This window comes from Polypterus senegalus, chromosome 3, assembly GCF_016835505.1.
Source record: "Polypterus senegalus isolate Bchr_013 chromosome 3, ASM1683550v1, whole genome shotgun sequence".
NCBI classification, from domain to species: Eukaryota; Metazoa; Chordata; class Cladistia; order Polypteriformes; family Polypteridae; genus Polypterus; species Polypterus senegalus.
This window is the reverse complement of record NC_053156.1, coordinates 203858665-203872777: the sequence shown is the minus strand read 5'-3', so window position 1 is coordinate 203872777 and position 14113 is coordinate 203858665. Positions and strand designations below refer to the sequence as shown.

Sequence of the window (14113 nt, the reverse complement as noted above, 5' to 3'; positions counted from 1 at the left end):
CACATCACACATTCAATGCACTTATTGGTAACATTAAATAGACCTTATATTTAGTCTTAAATTCTTACATATACATAACACACAGTCACAAATAGATGAACATACACAGGCTTGGTCTGCAATAAAAAATAAAATCCTGCAGTACTTCTTTATATTCCTTGCTTTGTGCCCCAACAAATGCAAGTTATTGCCAATATACTAACAACACAATTGTGCTTCACTCACTCAGAATATGGAACCAATGTAGGAAGCATTTTAAAATAGAGAAGCTTTTATCTGTGGCACCTCTGCAGGAGAACCACCTTTTTCCACCCTCTCAAACATGTGCAGTTTTTAATATCTGGGAAACTTTTGGGATTAAATCAATTAGAGATCTGTACATGGACAACATCAATTACATTCCAAATTTAACTTTCTAGCAGCACATTTCTCTCACTTGAACATCTCAGAAAAGCAGTGGAAGGTAGCAATGTAGAGAATTCACTCAAGCTACATATGTGCAAAGCATACAATTATTCAACTCAAAATTATATATAGAGCACATCTGTCTCGTTTAAAATTGTCCAAAATGTTTCCAGGGCAAGATCCAACCTGCGAACACTGCAATCAAGTTCCAGCCGCACTGGTTCACATGTTTTGGGCCTGCACCAAATTAACATCATTCTGGACCAAAATCTTTAAATGCCTTTCAGACAGCCTTGGTGTCACAATCCCTCCTAATCCATTAGCAGGTATGGTGTACTTCCAGATGGGCTTAAAGTGGAGAAGGACTAACAAACTGTGATTGCCTTTACTACACTATTGGCACATAGACTTATCTTGCTCAACTGGAAGAATCCTAACTCTCCTCTGTTAAGTCAGGTGGGTAACTGATGTCATATACTATTTGAAACTGAAAAAAAATATCAAATTCACACTTAAAGGATCTGTGTAGAACTTTTTCAAAACCTGGCAGGATCTAATCAATAACATTTTAGAATAAGCTTTTAAAGCACTGAGGAAGCAGATTTTCTCCCCATTTCTTTTTCTTCTCAATTATTTTTATTTAGTTATTAATTCATGTATTTACTGATTTTACTAGCTTTAAGTTTTACTCTGCTGGTCATGCTCTCAGGGGTGGTTGTTTGTTTTTAATCCTATTTTTGTAAAAATTGATCAAATTGTATAGAATTTTGTGTGATTGCAATAAAATCAATTATATAAAAAATAAATAAATATCATAAAGCCAATTTCTGAATCACATTAAGAGTAACGTAAAAATGTGTGTGATGCAGTAAAACTACATGAGACAATAATCAGTGATAATTTTTGTGGCTTTGCTTTTATAAAAGCAATATCATAGAAATATCATTTTTGCAGTTGATATTTGAGAATAAATGTACTCTCTTTAAAATAAGCATTTTGTTTAAGTGTATTTAGTATCTATTAAACTTTCCAAAGTTACAGATATAGTGGTCTCTATTTCATTAGTGATATTACAGTGTGGGCCACTAGATGGCACTTTTATAAAGGCATAAACAAAGTACTGTATACTTAATGATTTAAAATTTTGCTTTGTATAATTTTCTTTAAAAATGTACTTTAAAATGGACACTAAAAGCTGCTCCTTTTGACAGTTAAAATCATACATTTATATATTTATGAACTACATTTTCCATATCACATTTGTAAGATAAAGTATCTTTGCCTGGAAGCTTTATATACATTGATGTAACCAACTCTGGACTGGATACTTTTCAGTCAAGGGGCACAATACTGCAGACCTAATCATACTGAGCTAATTGGGAGTTCCAAGTTAACATTAAACATACATCTTTGTGAAGTGTAAAGAAGCTGGGGTGTCCAGACAGAACATTTGTATATTTCGAGGAAAATATACAAAATGTCAAGCATGCAACGAATGAGCATGGAATCAAATCCAGTCTGCTTGAGCTATGAGACCTCAACTACAACTACTATTCCATGTATTGAAAGAGAAATGTATTCTAGCTATAACATCCCTATGTACAAATATCCTTTGTATTATGTTCAATTAGTAGTGCATAAATCTAGAAAATTTCCATAGCCTGAATAAAAAATAAACTATAATACAGGTATATAGTATAGAACTTTTAATCAGTACTGTATTTTTTTTTTTTATTATTGTGATCCTTTACCTTCCTCTCTGTTTCCATAATGGGTTCTCAGCAGAACTGAATGGTTTATTTTATTATTGAAACTGTCATTTATTGGTATGAGCTTTTCATAGAACAGTTTGTGAACAAAGTAGAAAAATACATGCTGTATATAGCTTGAGGAACCTGAATATGAATCGAAGCCCAATATAGTTGTCTTTGAAATGCTGAACACTCTGCACATGCCTGCATGGTTTTTACACAGGGAAATAGAAGAATGAAGAAAAGTTAGCAAACATATTAATCCTGAACTGGCAATTTGTTTTGAGGATCTGTGTGTACATACGTATGCCTGGCCACGTATGGTATTCAAATGTAAATGCTTCTTGTGCTTAATAGGCCCTGTTATAGAATTTAGAAAAATAGATGACAAGTTCTTTACACATTAAAATAACTGATATTTTAAAATATCTGAAAATAAATGATGGTGGTGCAGTGGTAGCGCTGCTGCTCGCAGTTAGGAGACCCGGGTTCACTTCCCGGGCCCTCCCTGCGTGGAGTTTGCATGTTCTCCCCGTGTCTGCGTGGGTTTCCTCCGGGCGCTCCGGTTTCCTCCCACAATCCAAAGACATGCAGGTTAGGTGGATTGGTGATTCTAAATTGACGCTTGGTGTGTGCTTGGTGTGTTTGTGTGTGTCCTGCGGTGGGTTGGCACCCTGCCCAGGATTGGTTCCTGCCTTGTGCCCTGGGATTGGCTCCAGCAGACCCCCGTGACCCTATTCGGATTCAGCGGGTTAGACGATGGATGGATGAAAATAAATGATTTAATGCTTTTTATGTTTGGAATTTCAGATTTTTTAGGATTAGGTAGTAGTAGGGTGTTGTACCATGCTAGCCATTATAAATGTAGTGAGAAGTCAAGCAAAATTACACTTTTTTATCAGCTAACTAAAAGATTACAATATGCAAGCTTTCGCGGCAACTCAGGCCCCTTCTTTAGGCAAGATGTAATCACATCTAATTAACCTAATTAGGATTAGGTAAAAATTCATAATTTAAATGTTATATAAGCTAGTTGAGCAATAGTCTTGAAATTAACTGTGCATTACATTCAACATTTATTAGTCTAACCAAATTTCATTATGTGAAACATTTCAGTGTATAAAATGCTTTTTGTATTTTTCAGCATAACTTTATAAAATTTTGACTTTGATAACCTGGAAAAGAAGGAAATCTTTATAAGGTAACATGCTGCTGCCTATGATAAACTACTGTCTAAGGTAAATAGAAATCAATCTTGAATAATATTTGTATGATGTTATTTTCCATCAAAGTGAATTTAATACATTCATTAAACTGCCTACATTGATTGTTTCTTTCTTGACAGCCTCTTCATTGGCATTTTTTTTTATTATATTTATTATAATTATCAGGGTGTTAATATGAATTAAGACCTAAGAAATTAAGTGTCAATCAACAACTACTTTTAATATTTTTAAAAACATATTGCTTTGCCATACTTCGGGTACCTGGATAATATTGAAGAACTTATGTTTGGATATGTCGGTTATCTTATAAGGCTAGCCAAGGCACTTGGCGAGTGGGGTTAATGTAATTTTGACCCTTTTGTCATTTGTTCTTTTGGTGTATAATTGGATTCCAAAATTGCTGTAATTCTTAGCTGGGTGGAAACAATGAATGCTGCTTTTTTGCATTTCTTGGTTTAGTATGGTTTCATGAATAGATGCTTAATCTCACATTATTAATGTATGCCAAATTTATTACCTCCATTGAGTGGTTTGTGTGTAATAATGTCTTTGGACTTCATCTCCACCCCAGCCCTGTTTCAACTTAGTTTCTGGATGGTACATTTGAAAGGGCTTAAAGTCTACATTTTATGTTTTAATATCCATGCAAAATTTCATGAACTTTCATGACACATTTTTTGCCACCCTATTCCAACCAAATTTACAATGAAATTGTTGAAATGCCATGTAGCTTGGATTTTAAGGTGGTTACAGCAAAAGCTTATACTGAGTGTTACAGACTCAAATCAAATGTGTTTTTATTATATAAAAGTAATAATAATAGCAGCTTAATACTGAAAACGGTAAATGTGTGGAGGACCTGGGCTCGAACCTGCACCCTTTTGATTATGAAGCAGCAATTCTTGCCTCTGCACCAGCCAAGCTGATATGTTCAGTTTGTGCTTCGGTTTTCAACACATTGACTGCAACCTGTAAATTGAATTATTTCCTTTTCTCCGGTTATATTTTTGAGAAAACACACTTGTTTTGTTATACCTTTTGCGAAAGTGTTTATTTGATATTTGGACTTCAGTCTTCACACATTATACAGTTCACGTCAGCATTTTGTCATTACATAAAAAAAGTTGTTTTAGTTATGTGTTCAACATTTCTTGCCTCTCATTTCCTGTCATTCTACATTTACACGGATTGTTGTAAACACAGAACATGCATGTATTCCAAATACAAATATATTATTTTCTCATACAATTCCAGACACCTAAATTCCAACTAAAGAAACTTCAGCTCTGAGAATTTTGCATCTAACTTGACTTCACCTGCCTCAGTGAGAGATGAGTGAGCAGGCTACCTGTTTGCAGTGCTGATTGACACATTTGCACAACAAAGATGCTGATGAGGAAGTGCAAGGAAATTTAAGGTGGCCTGGCATTACAAATAATTTTGTAGGCTTCAGGGATTTTAGTGTTAAACTAGGGAATGGGGGTAGGGAGTTTAGGACAGGCCAGGTTTAGAATTATACATGGAAAAACAAACAATGGTGTAAAAATAAAAATGTGTAGTAATGTAAATTCTAACCCAACATTTAAAGTTAAAAGGAGTAACACATTATAAATAACTTACCTTAATGCTAGATGTATCAGAACAAGGCAAGTGAGTGGAGCTGTATGTAGCAGAGCGTAATTATGATATTATAGCGATAACGGAAACCTGGCTAAATAACAAAGGTAGGGATGAGTATAACATAGAGGAATACATATTTTTAGGAAGGATAGACAGAACAGAAAACGCATGTTTGACAATGAACCACCAAAGTACGGACATGTAGCTTCATCTGGAAAGCATTATGGAAAGAGGCCTTATTTTAGGAGTGTGTCATAGACCACCCAATGCAGATATCAATTCTAATTCTAATATCGTTTTAGTAATATTAAAAAGGCAAGTTAACAGGGGGAAATTACATTCCTAAGGGACTTTCATTATCCATCCATTTTCTAACCCGCTGAATCCAAATACAGGGTCACGGGGGTCTGCTGGAGCCAATTCCAGCCAACACAGTGCACAAGGCAGGAACCAGTCCTGGGCAGGGTGCCAACCCACCACAGGACACACACAAACACCAAGCACACACTAGGGCCAATTTAGAATCGCCAATCCACCTAACCTGCATGTCTTTGGATTGTGGGAGGAAACCGGAGCGCCCGGAGAAAACCCACGCAGACACGGGGAGAACATGCAAACTCCACGCAGGGAGGACCCAGGAAGCAAACCTGAGTCTCCTAACTGCAGAGGCAGCAGCGCTACCACTGCGCCACTGTGTCACCCGGGACTTTCATTATCTGAATATTAACTGGGATAACCCTGCAAATTGCGGAGCACAAGAGCTTTTAGAAGTAATCAGTGACTGTTTATTAACACAGTATGTTAAAGCAGCCACACAGGGTGAAACTTGTCTGGATTTAGTATGCTGTAATAATCAAGATAGAATTGTGAGTGTAGAGGTGATTGAAGCACTGGGGTCAAGTGACAATAATATAATACAGTTCTCAATGTTTTATAAAAGTATGGATGCAAAGACTAAAATTGTTAAGAGTAACTTTGGCAGGGCAAATTTTGTCTATCCTAAGGAGGATAGATTAGGTTAAGCTTTTAAATGTAGAGACAATTTTTGTAATTGAAATTGAAAGGACTACACTTCTATGGGTAATAATGCTCTGTTTCATTTAATTTGTTAATTTCCTTTTGCTGTAGTAACAACAGTCTTTTCCAACTCAGCTTTAAGACCAACAAAGGGATTTTAAGTAATCAACATAGTTTGGGACACCTTTGCAAATTGTTTATTTTAACTTGCAAGGCTTAATTTATTTTAATTGCTGAAGAACATCTATAGGTTGTAACCTATTAGTTGTTCAATGAAGAAGGTCCATTTGTAATAGTCTGAAATTTCCTTTTTTTCAGTTTTTGCTAACTTTAACTTTAAATTTAAACCCCTGGCACTTTACCATTTTAGGTAATTCATTGCATTTCAACTGATTAAATATGAAGAAAAACTGAAGTGTTGTAAAACTTCTGACCAGTAGTGCACATATGTTTATTTTCAATGGAGATGCCTAACCACCCCTGTTCTCCACCACTGTCCAAAATTCTTTACATATTGTGGTAAATTTTGCTGCACTTTCATTCTATGGTGCTGAATAAGCCATAGAGAAAACACACTTTTAAACAGCTTAAAGATTAGCTTGTACAGGATCAGCTGCACTCAGTAGAGCACAGGTCATGTATGGCTTTAATCCAGCTCACTTACCCAGTATTTTGTTTTCTTTCCCATCAAACCGTCTACACTCCTGCTCCCCTCAACTGAGCACTTCAGAGGAACACACCTTCAAGTTATTTTAATCTGAAGGAGATGCCAATGGAGCAAAACAAAGCTAACCCTAACCTTAACATCTGTGTGTTTGACTGAAGTTTCAATACTGAATAAAGCTACAATACGAAGTTCTTCCCTAGCTATTTTCATTGGTATCTGCATACTTTAAAATGAGAACCCCTTAAGAAGCTTTCAAACTATAGTACAAGCTGTTATTTCCTTCCATTTCAAGTTCTAAAGAAAACAACAAAAAAGTAAAAACCTTCAATTCATTGGTACCACTAGTTTACATACTGTAAAAATAATTCTATTGTTTGTTTACTCTTATATAACAAGCCTCAACAACCTCAGCAATTGCTTCTTTTGGTCTTCATAACACTTATAAAACATTGTTAGATAAGGCATTCATCTCAGCAGTTGGCTATATTGACATGATGGTAGAATTACTTGTTAATATGAAATTCACAGGTCTTATACTAAATATGTAATATCAAGAAAAATGTGTCTCGTTTAAACCAACTCAGACCACTGAAGTGAAGTTTTGTTCGTAGATCACATTGCAGAGATGAATAAGCACTTTATTGATGCTTTGCCAGTGTTATGAACACTCAAAGAGGCATATGTTAAGGTCTTGTTACGTAATAGTAAATAAATAATAAATGTATAAGATTTGCATTGTATGTGACAAGGATGATCCTGATTAAAAATGAGTACATGAGAGGGTCAGCTCAGGTTGGATGGCTGGAAGACAAAGTCAGAGAGGTGAGATTGCTTTGGTTTGGACACGTGCAGGGGAGACATGCTGGGTATATTAGGAAAGGGATGTTAAAGATAGAGCTGCCAGGCAAGAGGAAAAGAGGAAGGCCTAAGAGAACGTTTATGGATGTTGTGAGAGGGGACATGCAGGTGATGGGTGTAACAGAGCAAGATGCAGAGGACAGAAAGATATGAAAAAAGATTATCTGCTGTGGCAACCCGTAACAGGAGCAGCCGAAAGAAGAAGACTATAGTAAGCTTCCAGATTGTTAAGATTTGTTTAACTGAACTTGAAAGTCATTAGAATGCTGCTGATGTGCTTTTTTTGGGGGTGTTATTCTCTCATGCCTATTATAAATGTATGTATTCTATCTCACAGCAGAAACATAGATATTGTAGGGCTATGTTTAAAGCTCACCACTATAAATCTGAATAAGTTAGCAGAGCTACAAAAAACTGTGGCAATAAGATGCCACAAAAAATTAAGTTTAACAACTTAAAATAATACGTTTTCAGACTTAAGTTAGTGATTTGCACTATTACACTGCAGTCAAATTAAATCACTGCATATGTATACTCAAATATTTTAGTAATATGTAATAATAATTTAAGATTTTATTCTGAGATCAAATTAAGTCAAAGCAGCTTATAATTTTAAAGTTAATAACACTGTCTATTTTCATGTCAACTAAACACAGTTTTATCCTTTCATTTAAATAAAACTCAGATATTCACTATTGTCAGCCAAAAGTTAATTTGACAGTCAATTACTTTAACTTTAAAACAAATGTACAATAAAGAAATTCTATAAAAAATGTAAAATATGCACAAACACGGTGCATGAGGCTGCATAAGAGAACACAACCTTTTTTATGGTTGAATTCTTACAAGCAGTGTTACTTCTTATGGCTTCCTCTCGAATCCGGTTCAGATCAAATGTTCAGGATGAGGTGGATTCAAACATTCAGTTTGTATAGTTATGTTACATATTTGAACAATTTACAGATTTAAAGATAATAAATTTCTTGCACATCTTAGGCTTCACCTCATCTCATCAAGAATAATGAGATGAAATCTATACTAATAAAAGGCAAAGCCCTCACTGACTCACTCACTCACTCAATCACTCACTCACTGACTCACTCACTGACTCATCACTAATTCTCCAACTTCCCGTGTGGGTGGAAGGCTGAAATTTGGCAGGCTCATTCCTTACAGCTTACTTACAAAAGTTGGGCAGGTTTCATTTCGAAATTCTACGTGTAATGGTCATAACTGGAACCTATTTTTCTCCATATAATGTAATAGAGTTGAGCTCAATGGCCGTGGGGGGCGGAGTTTCATGTGACATCATCACGCCTCCCACGTAATCACGTAAACTGACTGTCAACTCTGTACGTAGAAAACAAGGAAGAGCTCCAAAAAGCGCTAAAGAAAAGATGCATTATACAATTGAGAAGGCAGCGAAACAATAAGAAGCGACCGAGTCACACATACAACCATATTCATGAGTACAGCTACTTCGGAAACAAAGCACGGTGTAAACCTAAAGTTTAAATTAAGTTCATAGACAGGCTGCTGCTGGCATTTGTCATGCCCACGGCTAATGCGGGATACAAGTTTAATGAGAGGACGCAGGATATAAACGAGTTTTGATCACTTTGTAACTAAGTTAAAATTACTGGTGAAGGGCTGTGCTTATGCAAATTCCGAGAGACTGTCTTTGTGGGGGGATTGACAGTTAAGGTGAGTGGGAGAGTCATGTCATCATCTCCCCTCCCATTCACCTCATTTCGCTGTGAGCTGAGCTCCGCAGCTAACGTAGTCTTGAGGAACCAACTTTGTGAAGCTGCCACCAAATACTCACAGAAAAATCCACAAGTTAATACACACGCTGTCTCTACAGTTTCTCCACACTCTGAATCCTCCAGGCACTGCTTACAAAAGGTTACATTGACAATCGTGTTACGTTATTTTTAAAATGTTTCCTTTTCTTAGCACAAGCACAGCTGAGAAGCTTCGATGCATGTGCTCCATAGCGCGTTAAAAAATAACGCATTTAATCACACTTTGCATTCCAAGCAAAGGGGAACTTCTGTCAATGCATGATTTCCTGGTACACCGATTACATTGATGTACACATCAGAGCTACAAAAATGTAACAGTCGGAAGAAAGCGCGTTGCTACGACAGATTGAAGGAAAATTTCATTTCAAAAGAAGCCTTGATAAAAGCGTGGTTTTGTGCACATACAAAATCGCGCTTCGACTTTCGCGGCTTCACTCTATCGCGGATTTTATATGAAAGCATAACTAAATATATAACGCAGATTTTTCGCTACTTTGCAGGTTCTGCGGGCAATGTGTCTTTTTACTTCCTGTACATGCTTCCTCAGTTGTTTTGCCCAGTTGATTTCATACAAGGGACGCTATTGGCAGATGACTGAGAAGCTAACCAATCAGAGCACGCAGTTAAGTTCTCCTGACTGAGAAGCTAACCAATCAGAGCACGCAGTTAAGTTCCTGCATGCTGAATGCAGTGTTAACCAGGAAGTCTCGTCTCGCTCATTCAGCATCAACGTGTTTCGCTGTGTAAAGAGATGTGCTCTTTTGCGTTTATCTTTGTGCATAGTCAAGCCCTTCATTATGGCTCCAAAATGATCTGCTACTGCTTCAGGGGCCGTGCCCAAGCGCAAACAGAAGATGTTAATGATTGCCGAAAAGGTAAACGTTTTGGATTTGTTTGAGGCTACGATTCTTTTTATTTAAAAAAGTAGGAAAGGAATATAAGATCTACGGCCGCAGTGTCCTTTTAACCAGGGTGCAAAACGAGTTGTAAGTGGATGTAATAAGGCAGTAGTCTGGATGGAATCTGCTTTAGGGATTTGGATTGAAGACTGCCAGAAGAAGAACAACGGCAGTGCTACACAATCGCCTAAAGTGGCTCCTTTGGAAGAGCTGTAACGCTCTCCTTTGTTGTGCAGTAAAATTAAACTCATTGTTATCGGACAAGTCATCGTGTAATTGTTGTTGAGTAACCATAATTAATTTTCTACTTACAGTACTTAGTACATGTACGTACGTTTAGTGTCACTGTACACACATTTACTGTATACTATTTTTCTTGCATTGTACGTATTTATTGCTGGTGGCCTGTCTATCGTAATGGCTGTAAAATATGTGATATCAGAGACACTCAATATCTTTAAAATAATATTTAGGTTTTACTGTATATAAACAGTGTGTTTATATACATAATTTCAATGAATCTTACCTAATATCTAAGAGAATACAAAGGGATTATGCTGTATAACGCTGCGGGTAATATTTATAAACAGCGTGGGAGAGTTTATAAGGGCTTAAAATATGTAAAAATAACCATACAAACATATGGTTTCTACTTCGCGGATTTTTCACCTATCGCGGGGAGGTCTGGAACACAACCCCCGCGATCGAGGAGGGATTACTGTATATATCTATACTAATAAAAGGCAAAGCCCTCACTCACTCACTCACTCACTCACTCACTCACTCACTCACTCACTCATCACTAATTCTCCAACTTCCCATGTAGGTAGAAGGCTGAAATTTGGCAGGCTCATTCCTTACAGCTTACTTACAAAAGTTGGGCAGGTTTCATTTCGAAATTCTACGCCTAATGGTCATAACTGGAAGGTATTTTTCTCCATTAACTGTAATGGAGTTGAGCTGGAATGACATGGGGGGGCGGAGTTTCGTGTGACATCATCACGCCTCTCACGTAATCACGTGAACTGACTGTCAACGCAGTGCTTAGAAAACCAGGAAGACCTCCAAAAAGCGCTTAAGAAAACATGCATTATATAATTGAGAAGGCAGCGAAACAATAAGAAGCGAGCGAGTGACATATACTACCATATTAATGACTGCTGCTACCTCGGAAAGAAAGCAAGGTGTAAACCTAAACTTTAAATTAAGTTCATAGACAGGCTACCGCTGGCGTTTCACATGCCCACAGGTAATGCGGGATATAAGTTTAATGAGAGGACGCAGGATATAAACGAGAGTTTTGATCACTTTATAACTAAGTTAAAATTGTAGGTGAAGGGGTGTGCTTATGCAAATTCCGAGACTGTGTTTGTGGGGATTGACAGTTAAAGGCGGGTGGGGAGTCACGTCATCATCTCCCCTCCCATTCATCTCATTTGGCTCTGAGCTGAGCTCTGCAGCTAACGCCGTCTTCCGAAGCAACTTCGACTGCCACCAAATACTCACAGAAAAATCCACAAGTTAATACACACGCTGTCTCTATAGAGTTTCTCCACACTGAATCCTCCAGGCACTACTTACAAAAGGTTACATTGACAATCGTGTTACGTTATTTTTAAAATCTTTCCTTTTCTTAGCACAAGCACAGCTGAGAAGCTTCGATGCATGTGCTCCATAACGTTAAAAATAATGCATTTAATCACACTTTGCATTACAAGCAAAGGGGAGCTTTTATCAATGCATGATTTCCTGGTACACCGATTACATTGATCAGCGCATCCCGATTCATTTTACCCTCGCACCACCTTAGTTTGAGAAGAAGTATGAAAAATATGAGGTTAACACAGAAAAACAGATCACCAATTCAAGCTTTATGAATAATCGATTCGCCATCAATAATTGTTTTGGTAAAGCCATCCTCCTTCCATTTTATAATTTTTCCCGCCACTAGCCATGATTAAATGAACGGTAAATAAAGTAAGAGCAAAGCGAGGGTGACTTATTTAGGCAGGCATATATATGACAGCAACACTCATGACAATGTCAATCATGTTACGTTATTATTAAAATGTTTCCTTTTCTTTTTCATTACTTCTTTAACACACTACTTCTCCGCTGCGAGGGGCGGGTATTTTGATATATATATATATGAATGACCTCCAAAGAGCGCTGAGACTTTTGATATCATGAACGTGTCTGCAAAAACTCCTGCCCTGCAAAAGTCGAGTAGCCAGTGCGCGTGCATAGCTGTGCCGGCCTTTGAGACGCTGACTGCGCTTCTGCCTTAAGTCAAAGTGAGCACTTTTAATTGTTTTCATCCTCCCCCTGCGCTATAGCCCAGACAAGTGCAAACACGGACCCCTTTTCTACACCACGACAAAATAATATTAAGGCGATTCACACTTTCTTTTGCACGTATACGATTATGAGGTTCTCCGTCCGGATTATGAAGACACGCACACGAGTAGAGGACTGACAGTGCCATCCCAGCCGATTAATGGCGAGGACGTCTCACCAGTCTACACAAGACCCACCGCGACTGTCCTCAAAAGGCGATCATCTCTCTATACTATATAAAAGAAAAAGGCAACTTTCCTTTCTTTACACCTTTTTTCCTTTTATCCCAAACCAAAGCCTTTCTCGCTTAACACTGCAGAGGACACAAAACTAATTTTCTTTAAATGCCGGTAAGGCACATTACCAGAGGCACAAATTTGAACGTTCACATAGAAAATGTAATTTCTATACCACAGCCGTGTGTAGCGCCTTTCAAAAGGGATCTACTACCGAGAGATGATCCATATATATTTTAGCTGCTGTTAGTTACTTACCTGTTGTGTTACACAGTCTTTAAAATGTAGTTTACCCAACCACTCCAGTAGTGCTCAATGTACCTGTACTTCTTAAAACGTTAATGTTTTACTGTTTAATAACTTATAGACTATATTTTATTATTTCTCCCTTGCACTCAGTGACCAAAGCTATACACACACATATATAAAAGCTATACACACAAGTGTATGTATGTGTATATATATGTATGTATGTGTATATATATATATACACACACACACACACACACACACACACACATACATACATACGATACATACATACATATATACATACATACATACATACATACATACACACATATATATAATTTGTGTGTGTGTATGTATGTATGTGTGTATATATGATGTAGATAGGTATGTATATATATATATATATGCGTGTATATGTAGATATGTATATAGATATGTAGATATGAAGATATGTATGTGTATATATATGTGTATATATATATATATATGTATGTATGTATGTATGTATGTATGTATGTATGTATGTATATGTGTGTGTGTGTGTGTGTGTGTATATATATATGACAGCAGCAATCCAAGCTGTGAGAAAACAGTAAAAAGGAGGCGTGTCAGACGTCGTGGTACATTTTCTGATGCAGCTAGACGAAAAAAACTTTGTGACGCTGCGCCAAATACACAAAACAATTACTTTGACAATCATGTTATATTATTTTTAAAATGTTTCCTTTTCTTTTTCGTACCTTCTTTAACACACTACTTCTCCGCTGCGAAGCGCGGGTATTCTGCTAGTATATGTATATATATGTGGATGTATATGTATATATGCTGTATATACAGTATGTGTGTATATGTATATATATGTTTATGTGTGTGTGTATATATATGTATATATATATATATATATGACAGCAACACTCATCACAATGACAATGTCAATCATGTTACGTTATTATTAAAATGTTTCATTTTCTTTTTCATTACATCTTTAACACAGTACTTCTCTGCTGCGAAGCTGGGTATTTTGCTATATATATATATAT

The 14113-nt window shown here is 36.8% G+C and overlaps 1 long non-coding RNA gene across 2 annotated transcripts in view; it reads left to right on the top strand.

Annotated features, from left to right (window-relative positions):
• The window catches only part of LOC120526860, an 80622-nt gene that overhangs the window by 53653 nt on the left and 12856 nt on the right, over positions 1 to 14113 (top strand). The window contains exon 1 of one of the 2 annotated variants that reach the window (XR_005633202.1): positions 3308 to 3394. The exons of the other annotated variant lie outside the window; for it this stretch is intronic. This is a non-coding gene — a long non-coding RNA (uncharacterized LOC120526860). Of the gene's footprint in view, positions 1 to 3307; positions 3395 to 14113 lie in introns of those variants that run through there. 2 annotated transcript variants of the gene reach the window in all.